The sequence below is a fragment of the Microcaecilia unicolor genome, chromosome 4 (assembly GCF_901765095.1).
Source record: "Microcaecilia unicolor chromosome 4, aMicUni1.1, whole genome shotgun sequence".
NCBI classification, from domain to species: domain Eukaryota; kingdom Metazoa; phylum Chordata; class Amphibia; order Gymnophiona; family Siphonopidae; genus Microcaecilia; species Microcaecilia unicolor.
Genome location: NC_044034.1, coordinates 224,893,705 through 224,918,722, shown reverse-complemented (window position 1 = coordinate 224,918,722; position 25,018 = coordinate 224,893,705). Strand labels below are relative to the sequence as shown.

Below are 25,018 nucleotides of genomic sequence, written 5' to 3'. Positions count from 1 at the left end.
CAGTAATGAAGCAAGTAGGGGAGCTTTTAAGTAAGTAGTTTGGGCATATGTCCAAGTTGCAAAACTTACTGGAAAATCTGCGGATCTCTTGCGTTACAGATTCAACGGTAAGTGCAGAAAAGTGCAAAAATGTTCTGTCTGTGGGTGCCCATCTAGATCCGGAACTATGACATTTAAGAAGTGATCAAATCCAGAACTGCACTGAGGTAGTGAATGCTGCAGCTTATGTATTTTACCTTGAAAGAATACGTCAAGCTGATCAGCAGATGGGATGGCAAGAGTAGTGGAGGTGAGCGCCATAGTATCTAATAATTTGTTGACATAAAAGTAGAGTTTTTTTTTAAAGTCTTTGTAATCTGGTCCTATTTTGGTTTTATAATTTTTTAGATTGTCTAATTGCATATTTGTATGTACGTTGAGATTGTTTCCAAGCAGTGAGGTTGAGATCATCCTTTTGTTTTCTCCATGCTCTTTCACGCCTTCTAATAATGGCTTTGAGTGTTTTTAGAGCCTCACTAAACCACGGCATAACTTTATGCCGCCTTGATGTGCGTGTTTGAACCGGAGCTACTTTGTCTAACACACTTCTGCATCGTTCATCCCATTGTGAAAAGAAGTCTATTGAATCTACCTTGCACAGACCAATCATTGTCAGGGATTAAGGCCAAAATACCTTTGGGTCTATCTTACCCCTTGTTTGGCATGTCAGTTAAGCTCGGGTCCGCACTGCGCCTTTTACCAGCCATGAAAGGGAGCAGTTCAACTTAAAGTGATCGGACCAAGGGATATCTGACCAATTAATGTAAGTTAATTGCAAATTGAGGGAATCAGCCGACTTATGTGAGAGCAGATCTAGTGTGTGTCCTTTTGTGTGGGTAGCTTGCTGATTCCAACACGTAAAGTCCCAGGAATGGAGGAAGTCAACAATCACGAGTGCTGTTAGATGAATAATTTTCTAGGTGTAGATTTATGTCCCCTAAAATGAGTACATTAGAACTGGTCATGCATGTACTAGAAATGAAATCCGTAAAGGTTTGTTGAACTTCATTCCAATTGCCAGGTGGCCTGTATAGCAGAATGCAGTTAAGGTGACCATATAAGGTTTTACTGAGGATTCTGAAAGATGCAATTTCTAGATCTGGTGCGTTGGATTCTACGATTGTTTCTATGATAAAATTGGTATGGTAGATGAGAGCAATTCCTCCACCTCGTTTCCGTGGCCAGTTGGAAATTTTATAACCTGGGGGGCATATATCTAGCAAGATTGGATCTGCTTGATCATGAATCCAAGTTTCTGTAAGGAAGAGAAGGTCAAGATTATCTGATGTGACCCAGTCTATGATAAGTGCGGTTTTATTAACAACAGATCTGGTGTTAGTGTATAATATAGTATTTCGGTCTTATTCATCATCCCTTTCCTAATAATTCCTAGCATCCCGTTTGCTTTTTTTTTTTTTTGTTACATTTGTACTCCACGCTTTCCCACTCATGGCAGGCTCAATGTGGCTTACATATTGTATACAGGTACTTATTTGTACCTGGGCAATGGAGGGTTAAGTGACTTGCCCAGAGTCTCTTACATCTTCTTCTGTAAAGAAAAGAATTCATTCAGTTTCTCAGCTATGGCCTTGTCTTCCCTGTGCACCTCTTTCGCTCCTTCATGATCTAACAGTCCCACGGATTCCCTCGAAGGCTTTCTGCTTCTGATGTACCCGAAGAAGTTGTTACTGTGAGTTTTAGCCTCTGCAGCAAGTTTCTCTTCATATTCTCTTTTAGCCTTCTTTATTAATGCTTTGCATCTGACTTGCCAGTACTGGCTATGTTGCTTCTTATTTTCTTCGTTTGGGTCATTTTTCCATTCTTTGAAGGACAATATTTTGCCTGTAATGGCTTCTTTTACTTCACCTTTTAACCATGCTGGCCAACATTTTCTCTTCTTTCCACCTTTGCAAATACATGGAAAGTATCCGGACTGGGCTTTGAATAATGTCCACGCCTGATTGAGTGTCCTAACCTTTGCAGCCAATTCTTTTAGTTTCTTTTTAACCCTTTTCCTCATTTTATTATAATCACCCTTTCGATAATTAAATGCAGCTACAGTACATTTCTTTTGCAGGTTCATCCCAAAAAGTAGCTCAAACTGAATCATGTTATGATCACTGTTTCCCAGGGGACCCAAAATCACCACCTCTCGACTATGCCCTTCACGCCACCAAGGACCAGATCCAAAATAGTTCCCCCTCTCGTCAGTTCCTGGACTAGCTGCTCCAAGAAGCAGTTGCTTACTACACCCAAGGGAAGTAGCTCCTCGTGACTCTGGGCAAGTCACTTAACCCTCCATTGCCCCAGGTACCTGTATATGTAAGCCGCATTGAGCCTGCCATGAGTGGGAAAGCGCAGGGTACAAATGTAACCAAAAAAAAAAAAAAGTATTCCACAGCCTAGTACAATCAATGGTGCTAAGTCATCTAGATTACAGCAATGTCATATATGCCGGATGCAAAGATCAAATCATCAAGAAGCTGCAAACCGCCCAAAACACAGCAGCCAGACTCATATTTGGGAAAACGAAATATGAAAGCGCCAAACCCCTAAGAGAAAAACTACACTGGCCCCCACTAAAAGAACGAATTGCGTTCAAAGTCTGTACCCTAGTCCACAAAATCATCTACGGAGATGCCCCAACCTACATGTCAGATCTTATAGACTTGCCTAGTAGGAACGCAAAAAGATCATCACGCACTTTCCTCAATCTCCATTATCCTAACTGTAAAGGAATGAAATACAAATCCATATATGCGTCCAACTTCTCATACATCTGCACGCAGCTATGGAACGTACTACCGAAGACCGTAAAAACAACACAAGACCTAACCATCTTCCGGAGACTACTAAAAACAGACCTTTTCAAGAAGGCCTACCACAAACAACCAGAATACTAAATATTAACATTATACATGATCTATACAAATGCGAACTTCAATCACTTGACTGTTCAACCTTTTTACGATTACTGATCAAACACTACCTCTTTATCCTTATGCTGACAGAACATCTTGCACTACCATAATTTATTCTTTACCATGTATCACATGATATATACATATATTATGATCTGTACCACATACATTATGTCCCATATACGTTACCATGTATACACCATGACTGTTACCATGTATATATGCTCCTTAATGCAACACCAATTGTAATTTTGTTACCCGGAAATGGCACTCGCCATTACGGCAAATGTAAGCCACATTGAGGCTGCAAATAGGTGGGGAAATGTGGGATACAAATGCTACAAATAAATAAATAAAAATCCAGACATTTTATCTCCCTGGCACTCCCTGATGTAACATGTATCCAGTCAATATCGGGGTAATTGAAATCACCCATTATTACAGCATTGCCCAATTTGTCGTAAGAATTTCTATTACATCCTATCTACAATTCTAGGCAGATAACAAAATATACATAATCAACTGAACATGAAACATTAAATAAACAAAACAAACTTATAACAATATACATCCATTTCCTTTTCACCTTCTAGAAAACATATGCAACATCCATGACCTGTTTCATCTGCAACAAATAATGTGAGAGCAGTTGAGCATCAGGTGACCTGGGACCCATCACAAGGTCCCAAATCATTTCAAGCTCTAATGCCCCCTCCCAACATACAGACCAAAAGAACACCTAGAAAGACCATTGTCTTCTTTCCTATTGTACTGTTACACCAGAGAACTCAACAGAGAATTAAAAGTATATACCAACAAGTAGCACAAACTTCTCTATTCTACTTTGCCTGCATCCACTATGTGAAATGCATGTTGGATTTCTTCATCCTTTTCAGCTGGCCAATAGCTCATAATTAAAAGCAAAGCAGAATAAAGAATTTCCTCTGTGCTAACCACTAAAACATCCCTACACCATCATTAGATTCAATTCAAAATACACAGGGGGAGGTCAAATATTTTATGTAAACATCCTTACAGTTAGGTTAAATTTATTCAACCCTATTACATTTCCTTGAGCCTGCTAGACTAGTTCAGGTCAATGAGGAGCCCCCCCTACCGGCAGAAGGAGGTGGAAATACTGAACAATTCCATTGACATCATCCATATAACGTCTGGTGCAGCCTGGAATTCTCCAGTAAGCCACTGCCAAAGAAGTATTAGGACTACCTCGCCACAACTAATTTAACCCCATCAAAACCACTGCAGCATTTATCATGAACACAGATTTGACTGAACTATATGCAGAGAGAGAAAGAGAGAGAGAGAGCAAAAGATATCACATATGCCAATCTTCCACGGCAGGACCTGGACTGGTCTAGCATGATTCCTGGAAAGGAAATTAACAGTTATGAAAAAACTTCACTTTTCTTATCATCCTGCAAGAACAGACTAGACCAATAGGGTATACAACAATACCTGGACAGATGAATACAAAGCCCCCACAATCAATCATCACTCTGCCAAAGATGGCATCACCCTTGGTGAGAATGCTGCATTCCTTTGTGCAAGATTGACAAAGACTATGTCACTGCCCTACAAATGTTTGCTGGGGCCTCCACCCAGGTCATCAACTGAACTCAGGTGGAGTGGGCCTTGAAGTCCACTGGGACTGTCTGCCCATGAATAATATATACTGTCTCAATGTATATATTAGCCGGTGGTGGGAGGCAGGGCTGGTGGTTGGGAAGTGGGGATAGTGCTGGGCAGACTTATACAGTCTGTGCCAGAGCCGGTGGTGGGAGGCGGGGCAGACTTATACGGTCTGTGCCCTGAAAAAGACAGGTACAAATCAAGGTAAGGTATACACAAAAAATGACACATGTGAGTTTATCTTGTTGGGCAGACTGGGTGGACCATGCAGGTCTTTTTCTGCCATCATCTACTATGTTACTATGTAATGGCAGTCTTAATTCAATACTCTATTGACAACTTAGAGGTCACATGTTCTTTTTGCAATCCACAGAAAAAAAATGAAAAAAAGTCTATTGGACAAATGAAAGGAATTGGTTTTCTCCAAACAATGAAGGCAGACTCAACAGACTGGCCAACTGCGAGTGGCTCTGCTCCACAAGGGCCGGGAGTACAACCACCCAATTCATATGAAAACTGAAATGACTGGGGTTCAGCTGGTTGCACAGGTCCACACATAGCAAACCTTGGAGGTTCTCTCTATCTCCCCCTGCTGGTAGAGGGACACAACCCACGTCTCTGGATTGATCTGTGGGACGCCATGGAAATGACAAATACTCTGGAGCATAAACTCTGGGGCCTCCCACTTAGCCAAAATCATTAAAAAAAAAAGAAGGCCTTGTGCAAAAGAAAGCCTTAGGTGGTCTCTAAAGCCCCTTTACAATGGGATCCCAATACGAAGGCTCTGCTGTACAGCCTCTGTCACAGAATCAATCAGCTGGCCCAGATCCTTACAATCTAAACATGCACGCTACCAAGGAATCCTCCTGCTTGGCTAACAAGAGGTCTCTCAGCTCCAGGTACTCTAAAAAGGTACCTTCAAAGCCCATCTCAGCCAGTACTCAGAGAGACACAAGTGGGAAAAATTTACCAGACCAAATCCGAAAACCCTCTTAGCTGACATAGGCACTTGGTACTGAGGGCAGAAATCCAGAGCCCCAGCCAAGATGGTCCTGCCTAGGCAGGGCTACCCCTGAAAGTTGCCGGGGGGGGGGGGGGGGGGTACTGATCCCAACAAGTCCTGTTGGACCCCTTTCACCAGGAATTTTACCTATTCATCCCCTAGGGGCCTCTCAGGTCTTGCCCAGCTCCAGGAACTGACTGGAAGGGACTTCATACCCCTCAATCCTGTCCCTGCACTGAGCTGGCAAATGGCAACACTGCAACAACACTGCAGCACTCCAACCAACAAAACAGTGGTACCAAGGTCAATGCAGTCAGATCTGAATGGGGTATCAAGAACAGCCCAATCCCCCTTCTGCAGCTCTCCTGAGAACATCGGGCCCAATCCCGAAGCCACTGACTCACAAATCCAACAAATGGAGCCAGCAGCAGTGCTAATGTAATCTAATCTCAGGTTTATATTAACTGCTTATTCCCAACATAGGTCCAAAGCAGTTTACAATCAAAAGAAAAACCAATGCAATCACTGGAAAATTACAAGAACAGAACAAAGAATTTAACAGCAATCATAGAAGCCAACTTTTCAAAATGACTGGGGGTGGTGAAATTCTTTTTTTTTTTTACAGGCAGTGTGTTCCCTCCCCCCCCCCCCCCCCCCCCACTCCCCACCTTAAAATCCTGTCTGCTGCAGTCTTCACCTGGGCAGTGGCAGCGCCACTCATAGGCTGCCTGCAACCTGCACCAGGACTTCTTCCCTAAACAGTCCCACCCCTCAGTCCCCCCATACTGTGCAAATATAAAGAGATGCAAATTTCAATCATTATACTATAGGTTAACAAATAAAACAAAAAATGGAAAATATGATATAATTTTTATTGGACTAAATACATTTTTCAATTAGCTTTCAAAGGCCAAAACCTCTTTCCTCAGGTCAGGACAGTATACTGCTATTATGGTATTCTGTTCTGACACGAGAAAGGAGGGTTTGGTCTCCAAACATTAGTCAAAAATGTATTAAAATTAGTCCAATAAAGATATCACCTTACTTCCATTTTTTTGTATTTAACACAGCTACCACACTACTTTATCCTAAACTACAAATAAAATTCCTTTTTTCCTACATTTGTAGTCTGGCTGTTTACTGTTTCTAATTGTGTTGGTCCCAGTCTCGTTTCTTCTTTCCTCAATCTTAACTCTCCCCCCTTTCCATCCAGCGTCTACCCCTCTCTTCCCTTTCCTTCCAGCATCTGCCCCCTCTCTTCCCCCTTTCCATCCAGCATCTGCCCCCTCTCTCTCTCCCCTTTTCCACCCAGCATCTGCCCCCTCTCTTCCTTCTTCCCATCCAGACTACTTTCTCCATCCATGTGTAGTTTTTCTCTTTTCCCTTTCCCTCATCTGTCAGTATGCATCTCCTTCCTCTTTCTTCACTACCCTCCATCCATATGCATCTCCTTCCTCGCTCTTCCCTCTCCTCCATCCATGTCCACCATTTTTCCTCTCTCTCCGCCCCGCCATCCATGTTCATCTCACTTCCTCTCTTCCCTCCCCTCCATCCATGTCCAGCATTTCTTTCTCCCCTCCATCCATGTGCATCTCACTTCCTCTCTTCCCTCCCCTCTATCCATGTCCAGCATTTCTCCTCTCTCCCCTCCATCCATGTGCATATCCTTCCTCTGTTTTCCCTCCCCTCTGTCCATGTAGAGCATTTCTCCTCTCTCCCCTCGCCTCCATCCATGTGCATCTCCTTCCTGTCTTCCGTCTTCTCCATCCATGTCCAGCATTTCTCCTGCCCTCTCCTGCATCCATGTCCAGCAACTCTCCTCTCTCCCATGCCCTCACCTGCATCCATGTCCAGCAACTCTCCTCTCTCCCCTGCCCTCCATTCATGTCCAGCAATTCTTCTCTCTCCCCTGCCCTCCCCTCCATGTCCAGCAACTGTTCTCTCTCCCCTGCCCTCTTCCCCATCCATATCAAGCAATTCTCCTCTCTCCCCTGCCCTCCTCTCCATGTCTAGCGATTTTCCTCTCTCCCCTCCCTCCCATCCATGTCCAGCGATTCTCCTCTGCCCTCCCCTCCATGTCCAGCGATTTCTCCTCTGCCTTCCCCCCCCCCATGTCCAGCGATGCTCCTCTGCCCTCCCCTCCATGTCCAGTGACACCCCAAACCCCACCTGCTCCCCGAGTTCCAGTTCCAACCCCCCCCCCGCCCGACCTCTTCTCCCTCAACAGCCGTCCTTGCCTTCCTGCCGTCCAGCCAGCACTAAAAACTCATTTTACATGACTGAAGTTGTGACTGCAAAAGAAGCAGAGTAGAGCAGGCTCGCCTTCAGCCTTCCCCTTTTCTCTCAGCGTGCCACCCTCATTTCCTGCTTCTGCAAGGGCGGGACGTTGAAAGGGAAAGGGAAGGCTGAAGGCGAGCCTGCTCTACTCTGCTTCTTTTGCAGTCACGATTTCAGTCAGGTAAAATTAGTTTTAAGTGCTGGCTGGGCGGCAGGAAGGCAAGGAGGGCTGTTGAGGGAGAAGAGGGCGGGTAGGTTGGGCTGGGGACGTTGGAACCGGAACTTTGGATGACTGATGGCCGGGAAAATATTGGGGGTGCTTGAGCACCCACAGCACCCACGGAGTCGGCGCCTATGACAGCAATCATCAAATATTTTCAAAAAATAAGTTTCCCTAGAATCACGCCTGTACCATCCTGAACTATTGGGTTGTTATCTTTGCCTACCAGAAATGAAATGACTCTAAATGAATGGATGAAAGCTGCTTCCTCACCTCAAGACATAAAGCTCTGCTATTTTTGTTCAGAACAACTAGACTGAAGTATAAGCTTTTCCTGCCAGGTCAACCTACACACCAGATGTAATTTTCGGGGTGCATGTCTGAATGCCTTGGCGGGGGAGGTGAACGGCTGGCTTCATAGGGGGATAGCTCGAGAGGCTAACCTCCCTACCCCTCTTGTTGGTTTCTTTCTCTTCAGGCAGCAGAGATGGAGCTTTAGCACACATCCAAAAGCAAGGCTGGAGAAGTTCTCCAGATTGAGCTATGGCGTGTATAGGGTGTAAGACCTAGCACTACTGAATTTTAAGGACCCGTTTCTTTAACCTTTTTAATAATGCTTCAAATTAAAAAAAAAAATCATAAGCTGGGTGCTTTATGTCCCTCTCTGTTAGAGAAATGGGAAGTTAATGACAGTTTCATATCTACCCTCAGGCATGACAGAGCCTGTGCAACTATTCTCTACTAAATTAATATTTCAGTAGATGTCACATGCATTCAGAGATCCTCTCTCCTCCCCAGTCTCTCCCAGTTCTGATCCACTACACAGTAAAGCTTCCCAGAGTACCTTTAAGGCTAGATTAGTTTTGTGAAAAAAAATGAGGGACCCTAAAATGGAGGGTCTGTCAAGGTCCCTGAAGAATTATCCACTTCATAAGACACTCTCCTGCATGATGCTGATGGAGTGAGGACCCCAAACGGGGCTCTCAAGGCGTTCAAGGTACTGGATAGGTTATATTTTTTCACACTATCCACTGGAAGTACCCCAAAGTGGGTTCCTTTGTCACAGCGGTCACCAAGAGGACTGCAGTGCCTATACAGGGGGTAGAGTAGCAGTTCAAGCTGGGTTTTTCTTCAGGTGCAGCAATCGTACTGGCTATGGTGGGTACATGACAAGAGCCATGTTGCTCTAACTGAAGCAATTGTCAGCTCCCAAAAGTGACTCGTTTAGAGTCTAGGGTGGACTTTATGGCTGAGGTTTTGTGTGATATGGTGTGTATCTTCTCTCACTCAGTGGCCTCCACCGTGGTGGGCCAGAGATGGCTCTAGCTGCACCACTGGACTGCAGATACAACCTCTAGCTGCCCCTTAGGGGACACTTGCTCTTTGGAAAGGACCTAGAGAAGCTGGTTAAGGATAAGGGAAAGGACATGGCCTCTTCAGCTTTCTGAGCTGCGCCAGAAGGACTACCAGCAGACTTCTACGATTAAGGGCTATTCAAGGGATGGGTGTTTGTTTCATTAAGACACGTGTCAATCCTCCAAGACAGGGTCCTTTCAGGGCCCCAAAAGGTTTGGTGATGCTAGGACCTCCGGCTCAGCCACAGGTTCCAGATAAGAACATAAGAGTAGCCATACTGAGTCAGATCAATGGTCTATCTAGCCCAGTATCCTGTTTTCCAAACAGTTGCCAAGCCAGGTCACAAGTACCTGGCAGAAACAATTAGCAGCAACATTCTATTCTACCAATCCTGGGACAAGCAGTAGCTTCCTCGTGTCTGTCTCAATAGCAGACTATGGACATTTCCTCTAGGAATTTGTAAAAACCTTTTTAAAACTCAGATACACTAACCGCTGTTACTACATCCTCTGGCGCAGGGTTCAAGAGCTTAACTATTTGTTGAGTGAAAAAATATGTCCTCCTATTTAAGTATTTCCATGTAAATTCCTCAAGTGTCTCCTAGTCTTTGTACTTTTGGAACAAGTAAAAAAACTGATTTACTTCTACACCACTCAGGATTTTGTAGACCTCAATCATATCTCCCCTCATCCATTTCTTTTCCAAACTGAAGAGCCCTAACCTCTTTAGCCTTTCCTCATAAGAGAGAAGTTCCATCCCCTTTATCATATTGGTCCCTCTTCTTTGAATCTTTTCTAATTCTGCTATATCTTTTTTGAGATACAGCGACAGAACTGAACTCAATACCCAGGTAAGGTCGCATCATGGAGTGATACAAAGGCATTATAGTATTTTCGGTCTTATTCATTATCCCTTTCCTAATAATTCCTAGCATCCTGTTTGCTTTTTTGGCCATCACCGGACACAGCGAAAATGATTTCAGCATATTATCTACAACGACAACCAGATCTTTTTCTTGAGTGCTGAACCCCAAGGTGGACCCTAGTGTCAGGTAATTATGATTCAGATTATTCTTTCCAATGTGCATCGCCTTGCATTTGTCCACATTAAATTTCATCTGCCACTTGGATGCCCAGTCTTCCAATTTCCTAAGGTCTTCCTGCAATATTTCATAGTCCGCAAGCGTTAACAACCTTGAATAGTTTTGTATCTTCTGCAAATTTAATCACTTCACTCACTGTTCCGATTTCCATATCATTTATAAATATGTTAAATAGTATCAGTCCCAATACAGATCCCTGCGGCACTCCACTGTTCACTCTGCTCCATTGAGAGAAATGACTAACCCTACCCTCTGTTTTCTGTCCAATAACCAATTCCTAATCTACACCAGAACCTTCCCTCCTATCCCATGACTCTTTAATTTACTCAGGAGTCTCTCATGAGGAACTTTATCAAAAGCTTTCTGAAAATCTAGCTACACTAACCAGCTCACCTTTAGCCACATGTTTATTCACGCCTTCAAACAAATGAAACAAGTTGGTGAGGTAAGACTTCCCTCGGCTGAACCCATGCTGACTCTATCCCATTAAACCATGTTTGTCTATGTGTTCCGTAATATTATTCTTTGTAACAGTTTCCAGTATTTTGCACGGCCCCTCAGTGGCTCAGATAAGGGGCGAATTGTCCCTCTTTGACCACAAGTGGGCCCGCATCACCTTAGATGAGCGAATCCTCAAAGTGGTTGAGTGGGGCTATGCCCTGGAGTTGGCACGTACTGTGTGAGACACCTTCAGGGTTCACCCTGTAGTTCAGGGGTAAAGTGGCAGGCAGTACAATTCATGCTTCAGCCCTAAGACCTGGGGTTGTTGAGCCTGTCCAGCCCGCAGAGTGGGGGCTGGAACATTACTCCATTTCATGGTCAAAAAAAAAAAAAGAGGGTCCTTTCAGCCTATCTTGGTCCTCCAAAGAGTAGCTCTCCTAATTCTATAAAGTTCCACACTTAAAATGCCAACGCACAAAATTACAAAGCATATACATTAATGAGACAAAGCCAACACAGTTTTAGTGAAGGGAAATCTTGCCTCACCTAGCTACTATATTTCTTAGAAGAGATGAACAGACACGTGGATAAAGGTGAGCCGGTTAATATTGTATATCTGGATTTTCAAAAGGAATTTGACAAAGTACCTCATGAAAGACTCCAGAAGAAATCGGAAAGTCATGGGATAGAAGGTAGTGTTTTATTGCGGATTAAAAACTGGTTAAAAGATATAGAGTAGGATTAAATGGTCAATATTCTCAATGGAGAAGGGTTGACAGTGAGGTTCTGAAGGGGTCTGTGCTGGGACCGCTGCTTTTTAACATATTTATAAATGATCTTGAGATGGGAGTAACTAGCAAGGTAATTAAATTTGCTGACGACACAAAGTTATTCAAAGTTGTTAAATCGCAAGAGGATTGTGAAAAATTACAAGAGGACCTTACATGACTGGGAGACTGGACATCTAAATGGCAGATGACATTTAATGTGAGCAAGTGCAAAATGATGCATGTGGGAAAGGGGAACCCGAACTACAGCTACATGATGCAAGGTTCCACATTAGGAGTCACCGACTAGGAAAAGGATCTCTGTGTCAATCATTCAAGATACGTTGAAACCCTCTGCTCGGTGTGCAGCAGCGGCAAGGACAGCAAACAGAATGTTAGGTATTATTAGGAAAGGAATGGAAAAAACAAAATTAGAATGTTATAATGCCTTTGAATCACTCCATGGTGCGACTGCACCTTGAATACTGTGTAAAATTCTGGTCACCGCATCTCAAAAAAGATAGCAGAATTAGAAAAGGTACAGAGAAGAGCGACAAAAATGATACAAGGAGATGGGACAACTTCCCTATGAGGAAAGGCTGAAGCAGCATAAAATGTATTGTACTGTTTTGGGATCTTGTCAGGTACTTGTGACCTGGATTGGCCACTGTTGAAACAGGATACTGGGCTTGAAGAACCTTCGATCCGTCCCAGTATGGCAACCTTATGTTCTTATAATAAGGTCAGTTGTGCACTTAACTCCAATTAATAATTCAATAACTGGCTAAGTTAATAACCAATTATCAGCTATAATTGAACTTAATTGGCACTAATTATTTATGCACGTAACTGCCCTTAGTTGCTATAAGTTGCATGCTCATATTCCAGAATGTGCAACTTCAAGGTAGGCATGTACCTTGGAGGGGTATGGCTATAGAATACTATCATTTACGCACCTAACTGCAGTTGTGTGTAAATGCGGTCTTCTGTGCATAACTATCATTATGGAATTTGTTCTTACTGTACATCATCCCGTGCCTAAATTTTGGCAACCTTTTGAGAATTTACCTCTAAATGTCTGCCTCAAGGTCCATATATTTTTGGATGAGAGGCTCCACTCAGTAATAACGATTTGCGCAGGTGAGTTCTTCACCTCCCTGGACGTCTCAGACAACCATCTCCATTATTTCAATTGGGGCAGACTACAAACACCATCTCTGCTTTTGTATGCTGGATCATCACCTTCAGTTTTAGGCCTTCCCGTTGGTTTGTAGACTGCCCCTCACCAGAGAAAAATCTGAACCATAATCCTTCTTACAAAAAGATGGAAGAAGCACTGCACTCTGCCCTCCTGTTCCCAGGAAAACAGCAACATGTGCTAGAGAAGAAATAATTGGGGGGGGGGGGGGGGGGAAGGGGGGAATGGGATAGGGCAGGCAGCTGAGTGGAATTCAGGGCACATGGCATGAGCACACAGGGCTCATGCCCCACTTCCAAAAACCAGTGCTCAGAACCTTATTTAGGGAGAAAAATCTTCTGCTTGGCTCCAGGCATTACTCTGCCACGTAGTAGCATAGAGAACAGGAAGGGAGAGATGAGGCTGGAATGAACAAAGCTAAGCAAAGAAGGGAGACTACTCCCTAATCTAGACCCTCCCCTCCTGTTCAACAGTCTTTCTTAGCATTTTCCATGGGCTATATTGGTCCTTCTCAGCAATAATTTACTAGATCATTTCCCAGGGGCCAAAACAGGGAAACAGTGGGAAAGGAAAGATGTGAAGAATGCTTCTTCTTGCAAAAAAAAAAAAAAAAAACCTGGCTCAGGCCTTCTGAACGAAGTCCTTGGTGCACACCAAGTCCCATCGGGGTTTCTTGATATCCACAATGAATATAAATGAGACATACATATTCACTGCAGATATCCTTAAAACCCAATGAGACTTGGTATGCCTCGAGTACTGGGTTGAGAAGCCCTAACCTAGCTAGCAGGGAGAAGGTAGTGAGCAGAGGAAGGGAATGAATTGAGGTGTGTGGGGGAGAAGGAGATTAGCAACCTTAACTATCATCCTCCCTTTAATTTCCTACCCATCTCATCCTCTTGCTTTTTGCATCAGTCCCATCTCTCCCACTACTGCAGGGGTTTTCAACCCAGTCCTTGAGACACATCCAGCCAGTCAAGATTTCAGGATACACACAACGAATATGCATGAGAAATTTGCATGCACTGTCTCCACTATATGCAAATCTATGTCATGCATATTCATTGTGGGTATCCTGAAAAATGACTAGCTACATGTGTCCTGAGAACACCTGCCCTACTGGCATACTGGATGCTGAAACAGAAAGCAGCACTCCGCTTGTCAGGGATATCAATGATAGCAGTAGCATAGAGCTCACCTCTCCTTCATTATCTCCAGTTAAACATATGTAGCCAGTTGAGTACCTCTCCATCTCTTGCAACCCTGTCTTCCTCCTGATCTTAGACCTGTCTCACGAAGTCCACAATCTCCATGTTTCTCACTCTCTTTTGTTTTACATTTATTCTGGCCTCCCTTTCCTGCCCCTTACCCCTCTTCTATCTATCTCTCTCCTCAATCCTGTTTCTCTCCTTTGTTGGGCTCCTTTAATTCCTCTGCAGTCCTCCCTCCTATCCTGGCTAGGAGCCCCAGTGCAGCAGGATTCTCGGCCTCTATTTGAGCAAACAGCAACTATTATGGCCCATGGAGACAAATGTGAAGGTGCATACAAATATAAACACTCTAGACCTCCATGGCAGCCTGCCTGCTCCTCTCCTTAAGCAGCAGCTTTTCCATTTTAAAACAGAAGCACTCAGTTCAAGGAGGTCTTGACAAACTTTCTTTCAGTCCAGTAGCCAGATTGTGAGCCCTCTCATCCCCCCTTCTCCAGTCTCCATCTCAACCAAAATTTAGAGGGGGAAAGAGGAGCATCTTCTCAGAGATCTTCAGCAGCATCTCTGGGTACTAATTTACCAAAACTGTTTCCAATCTGTTTTCATAGGAAAATACAACTTAATAAATCAGGCTCCTACTTCACACTGCATAGCTGCAACAGAAGCCAACAGCAGCATTCTTCCCCCCCCCCCCCCCCCCCAACGCATGCTGTTAGCAGAATACCAGAGCTCCTCTCAGTTGAGGGAGACTAGACTGAAGTAATTTGGTTCATCACCCCCACCACCCTCTCCTCCCTCAGCCATCTCTTTCTCCCCCCACCTCATTCTCCTTTTGTCTCTTATTCCTCCCTCACCTCTGTCTCCTCCTCTTCCTCAGACCCACTTTCCCTTCTTGATCCCTGTGTTTCAAATCCATTCTTTTCATTCCCACTGTCTTCCTTGGTAGTCTCCCCAGCAGGTGAGTTCTGACGAGCAGAGTTTATTTCTCCGCTTTGCATTGCTTGATTTCTTGTTTGGGGGAACGGTTCCTCCCCCGTTTCCTCCCTTTTGTTTACACCTCCTAATCTTCCCTTTTTCTTCTTTCTTCCTCCACTACTTTTTTCCTGTACCTTTTTTCTCTCTCTTCTTCCTTTTTCACTCACTCTTTTCTCTTTTGATGAATGTCCTCCCTTCCTCCTTTGGTATCCCATTGCTCTTGCCACCGCTGAAATGTCATCCTTTGCATAGCATAGCTCTACTCAAGTTTGTGTCACACTGCAGACACTACAGAGCCAAGATGAGACCACAAGAGGAGTAGGAGGGTTCTGTACTGCATGGCTCAAAGCTGAGCTGCATCGCACTGTGCAAAAGAACTTCTAGCGTCAGCAGAAATGGAATACAGAAAAACAAAAACAAACTCTCGAAGGAAGAAAATTCCAGGTGACTGAATTTGACAAGCTCTGAACTAAAGAACCTGGGAGACAAGGAAGAAGCAGGAAAAAGTCACAGTATGTGCACACACTCATGGCAGAAGAGCAAGGAATAATAAAAGCCCACTCTCCCTTCACCTCTTGCCCCATAACGTCTTACTAGTCTTACCACCTTGCTGATGATCATACTTAAGACATTCAAAATATACTCAGAGGAAAACAAGAAAAGGAAGATATAAACACTGAAATATTTAGCAGGCTTCAATAAAGCAAAAGAAGGTTCAAACATCCCTAGACAAAAGAAATCCAATGGCAAGAGACTATGATAATGGACAATGGAAATCTCAGAAGGAAGGAAAACTTCTTTACTTAAAAGGTGGTAGATGACAGAATTCAAAAATACTTGATACATAAATAGAGAGCAATGACAAGAATAAAATGCATGAAAAAGAGAATGGGACAGAACTACCACTCAGACCAAAGATCAATAAAGTCCAGCATTCTGTCTCCAACAGTGGCCAATCCAGATCACTAGGAAATACCTAGCAAATCCATTCATAGTAACATAGTAGATGACAGCAGAAAAAGACCTGCACGGTCCATCCAGTCTGCCCAACAAGATAAACTCATATGTGCTACTTTTTATGTATACCTGACCTTGATTTGTTTCTGCCATTTTCAGGGCACAGACCGTAGAAGTCTGCCCAGCACTAGCCCCGCCTCCCACCACCAGCTCTGCCACTGAGAGTTCCAAAGTCTACTTAGCTAATTACTGTTTATTAGACTTCTCAAGGAATTTGTCCAACTCCTCTGCATACCTTGACCACATCCTCTAGTAATACATTCCACAGCTTGATGGTTCCTTGAGTGGAAGGAAAAAAAAAACATCCTTCAAGTTGTCTTAAACTGATACTTATTAGTATCATGGAGTGTTCCCTAGTCCTGGTACAACTTGATGAGATAAATAACCATTCACTATTAACCCCTTCCACCCTGCTCATCATTTTACAAACCTGTATAAATGTTTCCTTTCAGTTATCTCCTCTCTAAGCTGAAGAGCCCCAAAATGTTTTGGCTTTCTTCATAAGGAAGCTCTTCCATCTCCTTTATCATGTCTGCAATTCTATCTATTCTTATTTTTTTTCTTCAGATGGAGCAACCTGAACTCCACAAAGATGTGGTCCCACTATGAATCTATACAGAGACTGTATAATATTCTCTGTTTTATTATCCATTCCTTTTTTAATTCCTCACGTTTATTTTTCAACTACAGAATACACAGAGCTGAGGATATAATGATATTGTCCATAGTGACTCAGATTCTTTTCTTTTTACCTAAAAATGTAAATCCGATTTAAAAGTTTACTGTTCAAATTAATGAAGTTGAACCAGTTAACCCTGTAAATGATACATGGAAGACACACTTGTAGCAGCATGATGGGGGGGGGGGGGGGGGGTTACAACCCAATGAGCTACATATTCCCTGGACTGGAAAGCGATGACCTACAAAACACACTAGAAAGTGGAACTCAAAAGGCAGTCACAGTGGGTCCGTGGATATTAATATTTACTTAACTAAATTAAAAGATTTTACTTACTGTTTAAATGGTTAACGTTTTACATCCCTAGACAGAAGCTGTATTTTAATATACCCACCAGGTCAGAGGCCCAACGAGGAACAAAAATAATAATACAACACTAAGAAACTCCAATTTGTAGACTGACAGCTAGGAGACTATCCTTAGCTAAAGTAATATCAGCGGCAGACTAGGCAAGCCATCCTGTCCTTATTTATCACCATGTACAGTGGTACAAAGGTGAGTGGCAATATTACTCCCGTTTACAAAAGAGCAGCTCCCCGGCCGCAAGCCCAGAGCAGAAGGCCGCTCCTCATACCTACATCTCCAAGGCCGCAGATCGGAGCTCCCAACTTCTCCCTCACTTTCCAGAGATAGAAGCGGCGATTCTACAGTCGCTTCTCCCAGTCCCCACCACCCCACAACAACTATTACCGGGCCTGGCGAAGCCTCTCTTACGTGTGGAAACCGTATGTGACGGAACACGCAACTCGCGCTCTCACCCTCTTTCTGCGTGCAGATCCGGGCAGGCTGTTGCTGGAACCGGAAAGAGCTGTGGCGGAACCGGAAACTCAGTACTCCTACCACGGAAGTACAATGCTTAAGGAAGAGAGGCAACGGGGATTGAAATGCGAGGGGTTTTGGACAGATTATTATTAATTTCGTCTTGTTTAGCTAGAGACCTGATAGGAATATGTTGTTTGTAAAGCACGGATGAAATACAGCCGTGATGTATAAGCCTGGAGCTCTTCAGGTCAGGGATTTGAGGCAGCCTGGAAAAACGCTTGGCGCTAAGCGGGATATTAGTTGCGGATTAGTAGGGCAGAGAGAGGCTTAGATTGTAATTCATAAGACTCTGAGTTATGGAGTTCAATACTTTCCCACATTATGTAATTAATCCTGTGTGACTTTCGACAACGAAGTGGTTTTCTTGGGCCAATTTTCCAGCTTTTTTTAAACACGTTATGGCTAAAATTCCTAGGCAATAATTAAAAGAGCACAAGGGCCTTCAAGTGCGAGGCAACAGATCCTTTATTAATTAACCCGACACAGTCCATGTTTCAGCCTAAACCGCCTGGGTCAGGGGCTGTTCAGAAATATAACACAAATACTATTGTAATAGGTTGTAAAAGAGAAATAAAATGCTTCAAATTGAATACAAAAAGAACAATTAGACCACTCAACTAATATTATACCTACTTAAGTAAGAAATAAATGAGGTAACATAGGAATTCCTCGTTGTGTAGTGAACAAATAAACCACAGTACAAACATGAAAACACCTTATAACATACATAGGGGGTTGTTTACTAAAGCTTAGCTCGAGTTATCTGCAGCAGGGCCCAAAGGAATAAAATGGACCCTGCTGCAGATAACTCGAGCTTAGCTTTAGTAAACAAGGGGGATAATGTGCAATCTTAATTAATATATATATATATACAAAGTGAACTATACTTAAAAAAATTGTACGGAAATGGTGATGTGGTTTTTCCCATTCTTCTTTTCACACAATGTCATTACTTCTTTTGTATGTCTATGTTCTAGCATTTTTAGTACATTTGTTTTCTGTTGAAGGAGGCACTCTTTACTCACACAATGTCACTATTTCTTAATATTAGTTAAGTTGAATAAATGTTCTTTTTTATATTCCATGTTTGTGTATTGTATTACTCTTTTACTCCCTGTCGCAATTGTATTTGTGTTATATTTTTGAAAAGACCTTGATGCAGGCAGTTTACGCCAAAACCAGGACTGTGTCGGGTTAATTAATAAAGGAACTCTGGTCTCACACTTTTGAAGGCCCTTGGTGCTCTTTTTATTACTGTTTTGTATTATGTACTTTGTTCCCCCTCTCTTTGCTTGGTAAAAATTCTTAGGCTGTCAATGGAGTTGGTAATTTTACCATATTTGATTCAAACTTTCAAATTTGTACCTCTATTTACCCCCACCACCATTTTTTATAATAATTCAACTCAGCAGTCATGATGACCCCACCACTCCTCCTCCCAGAACAATCCTGTAAAATCTATTATTTGATACCATACTTTTAAGTATTAAACTGTGTTTCTATATATCCTATATAATAAAAAGCACCTCCAACGTTCTGAAGCTGACTCCGTGGCACTTAAACCTTGAGGCATTCGTGCTCGTCATCTCATGAATTGATGTCAGTACTTCCTGGTACGTCACCAGCGACATTGACCAATCACATGAAAGCAGCACGAGGCACACCAACGGACTGAAAAAACAGCCCAAACAGCGTACCCGAACGTGAACGACACACAACACTGCCAGTAAACCCACCTCACAGACATACTGGACAACACCCCCCCTCTCCCCCCCCCCCCCCCCCCCCGGTGCTCTGTCACTCGCCCCTCCAGAGATGCCACTGGACCCTGTCCCCCGGACACAGCCCCCCTCATCCACTCTCCTCCCCAATGCACACTACCACAGACCTCCCTCTCCTCTCGGACTTCGGACCTCCCCGACCGACTCCCTCCCGAATCGCCATGCCGCTACAAAAAAAGAAAATCAAAACCGGCACTTACCAGCTGATCCCCCCTGCAGCGTAGCACTGACAGCCGGAGCCAAGGGAAATGCTCTGGCTCTGAGAACAGCAGCAGTCAGTCAGACAAGAACTAACTCTAAAATAAATTTTATGGTTCACAGTTATATATATATTTTTTTAAGTGAGGAGAGAATGAGAGAGCCAAGCAGAGAGCACAGAATCCTGTCAGATTAGAGTACAGGGTGAGGCAGGGACCTTGCAGTAAGGTATGCCCCCAAAGGTGACTGAGGGAGGGGGGGACGACCCTGGGAGGGAGGGGGGAGAAAAACCCTGGAACTGGGAGGGAGGAGTGGGCCCTGGCACACACTCTCATTCTCACAGACACACTCGCACCCAGTCTCACTCTCTCTCTTTCACACACTCTACTACTACTACTTAACATTTCTAGAGTGCTACTAGGGTTACGCAGCGCTGTACAAATTAACAAAGAAGGACGGTCCCTGCTCAAAGGAGCTTACAATCTAAAGAACGAAATGTCAAGTTGGGGTAGTCTGGATTTCCTGAGTAGAGGTGTAGTGGTTAGGTGCCGAAGGCGACATTGAAGAGGTGGGCTTTAAACAGTGATTTGAAGATGGGCAGGGAGGGAGCCTGGCGTATGGGCTCGGGGAGTTTGTTCCACGCATGGGGTGAGGCGAGGCAGAAAGGGCGGAGCCTGGAGTTGGCGGTGGTGGAGAAGGGTACTGAAAGGAGGGATTTGTCTTGAGAGTGGAGGTTACGGGTAGGAATGTAAGGGGAGATGAGGGTAGAGAGGTAATGAGGGGCTGCAGACTGAGTGCATTTGTAGGTAAGAAGGAGAAGCTTGAACTGTATGCGGCATTTGATCAGAAGCCAGTGAAGTGACCTGAGGAGAGGGGTGATATGAATGTATCGGTTCAGGCGGAAGATAAGACGTGCAGCAGAGTTCTGAATGGACTGAAGAGGGGATAGGTGGCTAAGTGGGAGACCAGTGAGGAGTAGGTTACAGTAGTCAAGGCAAGAGGTAATGAGAGAGTGGATGAGAGTTCGGGTGGTGTGCTCAGAGAGGAAAGGGTGAATTTTGCTAATGTTATAGAGGAAGAAGCGACAGGTCTTGGCTATCTGCTGGATATGCGCAGAGAAGGAGAGGGAGGAGTCGAAGATGACACCGAGGTTGCGGGCAGATGAGACGGGGACGATGAGGGTGTTATCAACCGAGATAGAGAGTGGAGGTAGAGGAGAAGTGGGTTTGGTTGGGAAGACAAGAAGTTCGGTCTTGGCCATGTTCAGTTTCAGGTGGCGGTTGGACATCCAGGCAGCAATGTCGGATAAGCAGGCCGATACTTTCGCCTGGATTTCCGCAGTGATGTCTGGTGTGGAGAGATAAAGCTGGGTGTCGTCAGCATAAAGATGATAGTGGAAGCCATGAGACGAGATCAGGGAGCCCAGGGAAGAGGTGTAGATTGAGAAAAGAAGGGGTCCAAGGACAGAACCCTGAGGGACACCAACAGAGAGTGGGATAGGGGTGGAGGAAGAACCATGAGAGTGTACTCTGAAGGTATGATGGGAGAGATAAGAGGAGAACCAGGAGAGGACAGAGCCCTGGAACCCAAAAAAGGACAGTGTGTCTTGAAGAAAGTTGTGATTGACAGTGTCAAAAGCGGCGGATAGGTCGAGGAGAATGAGGATGGAGTAATGACCTTTGGATTTGGCGAGGAGCAGGTCATTGCAGACTTTGGATAATGCCGTTTCTGTCGAGTGTAATGGGCGAAAGCCAGATTGAAGCGGATCAAGGATGGCATGAGAGGCGAGAAAATCAAGGCAACGGCTGTGAACGGCGCGTTCAAGTATTTTGGAGAGGAAGGGTAGGAGGGAAATGGGGCGGTAGTTGGAGGGACAGGTAGGGTCGAGTGAAGGTTTTTTGAGGAGAGGTGTGACTACAGCATGCTTGAAGGTGTCAGGAACAGTTGCAGTGGAGAGAGAGAGGTTGAGGATATGACAGATGGGGGGTGATAGTAGGAGAGATGGTGTTAAGTAAGTTGGTAGGGATGGGGTCTGAGGAACAGATGGTGCATTTCAAGGAGGAGAGAAGATGGGCGGTTTCCTCTTCGGTGATATCAGGAAAAGAGGAGAAGGAGGCCTGGGTTGGTTGGTTGAGGGAGTGGGTGATAGGATGAAGAGGAGGAGAAGGTTTAGTGGTGAATTCGAGGTTGATCTTCTGGACCTTGTCCCGGAAGTAGTCAGCCAGAGATTGAGGAGAGAGTGAGGGGAGGGGTTGGAGCAGAGAGCACTTTGAGGAGGGAGTTGAGGGTGGCGAAGAGACGACGAGGGTTAGAGCTGAGGGAATTAGTCAATTGGGTGTAATAGTCCTGTTTGGCGAGGAATAGGGAGGACTGGAAGGAGGATAGCATGAATTTGTAGTGAATGAAGTCAGTATGGGTGCGAGATTTCCTCCATAGGCATTCAGCTGATCGGGTGCAGGAGCGAAGATAACAGCTGCAAGGGTTAAGCCAGGGCTGGGGATTAGTGCGCCTTGTGGGACGGGAAACGGACGGTGCAAGGGTGTCTAGGGCAGTGGAAAGAGTGGCATTGTAAGTGGAAACAGCCTTGTCGACAGACTCGGAGGACATAATGGACGGGAGGAGATCAGAGATACTAGAGGATAAGGTGGGGGGGGTCAATAGCCTGGAGATTCCTGGAGGTAGTGGTTAGTGTTGGGCGGGACTGAGGGGGAGGGTGATGAAGTGTGAATGTGATCAGGTGATGGTCAGAAATGGGAAGAGCAGAGGCACAGAAATTGGCGGGTGAGCAGGTAGAAGAGAGGACGAGATCAAGACAGTGACCAGATTTGTGAGTAGGGGTGGTGGAGCTCAGTTGGAGGTTGAAGGAGGAGGTTAGAGTGAGGAATTGAGAAGCGTATGAGTCGGATGGGTTATCAGTGTGTATGTTGAAGTCACCAAGAATGAGGGGATGAGGGCTCAAGAAAAACGGAGAGCCATGCATCGAAGTCGGTAAGGAAGGAAGGGAGGGACTTATCAGGGGGGCGGTAAATGACTGCAACTCGGAGTGGCAGCGGGTAGAATAGACGGATGGAATGGACTTCAAAGGATGAGAAGCAGTGAGACTGTGGTAGGAGGAGGGGTTGAAAACTGCAGGAGGGCGAAAGTAGTAGGCCAACACCGCCACCGTGGCTAACTGGGCGGGGTGAATGGGAGAAAAGATAGCCTTCGTGGCATAGGGCCGCGACTGAGGCAGAGTCGTCGGGGGTGAGCCAGGTTTCAGTTAGGGAGAGCAGTTGAAGGGAATGGGAGATGAAGAGATCATGGGTGAAGGTAAGTTTGTTGCAGATTGAGTGGGCATTCCTCAGGGCATACGAGAAGAGGAGAGAGGAAGGGGGGAGGGGGGGATGGAGATGAGATTGGAGATATCGCGGGAACGTTGCATAGATGAGACGAGGACGAGGACATGTGTGGTGGACCTGGGTTGGGATTGATGTCTCCCGCGGATAGCAGGAGAAGGAGCAAGAGAGAGCAGAGAAGGGTGGGGGGGTAGGGCGACGAAGACGGGATGCGCTTAGGAGGAATGGGGAAGGGTTCATGGCAGGAAGGAGGTGTTGGAGGTTGAGAGCAAGGAAGGAGGAGGAGGACAGTAGGATGGTGAGGTGGTGGGGGATAGGGGTAGGTAGGTATTGCAGTAGTGAGCCAGACGGGGGAGGATGGGTAGTGAGTTTGTGTGGTATACAGCGGTGGGAGGGGGAAAGGATTAGGAGGGATAGGGCGAGGAATAGAATGTGAGTGGGGCCATAAGTAGTGAGTGAGGTGTTTATGGGGGCAGTGAGGTGTTTGTGGGGGCAGGTAGCTGGGTTGGGAGACAGGCAGGTTGAGGTGAGCAGCCGTGCAGGAGAGTGATGGGCTGGCAGGACGATGGACTTGGGGGCAGGCAGGTTTCAAGGTGAGTAGCCAGTCAGGAGGGTGAAGGGCTGGGAAGTGGCAGGTTGTTGAGGGGCAGGCAAGTTGAAGGGCTGACAAGTGATAGGCAGATTGATTGGCCAGCAGGCAGGCTGAATGATTGGTTAGCAGGCGGGCAGGAACAGGTGGTTGGCTAGTAGGCAGGTTGATTGGTTAGCAGGCTGGAGCAGAAGGACTGGAGCAAGCAGGGAGAAGCTGAACAGGGGTTGGAACAAGCTGGAGCAAGCAGGGAGAAGCTGAACAGGCGGGCTGGAACACGCTGGAGCAGAAGGCTGGAACAAGCAGGGAGAAGCTGGAGCAAGCTGGTGCAGATGGACTGGAAGCTGGATCAGGCGGGCTGGAGCAAGCTGGTGCAGATGGACTGGAACGAGCAGGGGGAAGCTGGAGAAGCTGGATCAGGCGGGTTGGAACAGCTGGAGCAGAAGGACTGGAGCAAGCAGGGAGAAGCTGCTCAGGTGGGCTGGCACAGGCTGGAGCAGATGGCTGGAACAAGCAGGGAGAAGCTGGATCAGGCGGACTAGATCAAGCTGATGCAGATGGACTGGATCGAGCAGGGAGAAGCAGAATCAGATGGACTGGAACAAGCTGGACGAGCTGGATCAGGCGGGCTGGAACAAGCTGGAGCAGATGGACTGGAACGAGCAGGATCAGGCGGACTGGAGCAAGCTGGATTAGGCGGGCTGGAACAGGCTGGAGCAGATGGCTGGAACAAGCAGGGAGAAGCTGGATCCGACGGACTGGAAAAGGCTGGTGCAGATGGACTGGAACGAGCAAGGAGAAGCTGGATCAGAAGGAATGGAACAAGCTGGATGGGCTGGATCAAGCTGGAGCAGATGGCTGTAACAAGCAGGGAGAGGCTGGAACAGGCGGACTGGAACAAGCAGGAAGAAGCTGGATCATGCGGACTGGATGGAACAGCAGGGAGAAACTGGGTCAAGAACTGGGTCAGGTGGCCTGGAACACGCTGAACAGATGGACCGGATCAGGCAGATGGGCTGGATCAGGTAGTTGGATCAGAGCAGGCAGGGAAGAGCTGGGTTTGCAGACTGGAGCGAGCTGGAGCTGGCAGATGGATCAGAGCAGGCAGGCAGGGAAAAGCTGGGTCTCACACATTCACTCTCTCTCTCTCTCTCTCACACAGTCACTCACACACACTCTCAAACATACACACTCTGAGGAAAACCTTGCTAGCGCTCATTTCATTTGTGTCAGAAATGGGCCTTTTTTCCTAGTATGCATAATAAAGATATACAATATCTAATATAATAAAACGCACCCTCAACGTTCTGAGGACAACGTTCTGAAGTCACTCAGACTCCCAGAACGGTTCGTGAGTTCGTGGTGGTGAAGCCACTG

General features: G+C 45.5%; 1 protein-coding gene across 1 annotated transcript in view; it reads right to left on the bottom strand.

Annotated features, from left to right (window-relative positions):
- PHRF1 (PHD and ring finger domains 1) overlaps positions 1 to 17,600 on the bottom strand; it is a 406,375-nt gene extending 388,775 nt beyond the window's left edge. The window contains exon 1 of the mRNA XM_030201288.1: positions 17,491 to 17,600. The gene's annotated coding sequence lies outside the window, so the exon portion shown is untranslated. The remainder of the gene's footprint in view (positions 1 to 17,490) is intronic.
- Positions 17,601 to 25,018: the final 7,418 nt, after the last annotated feature.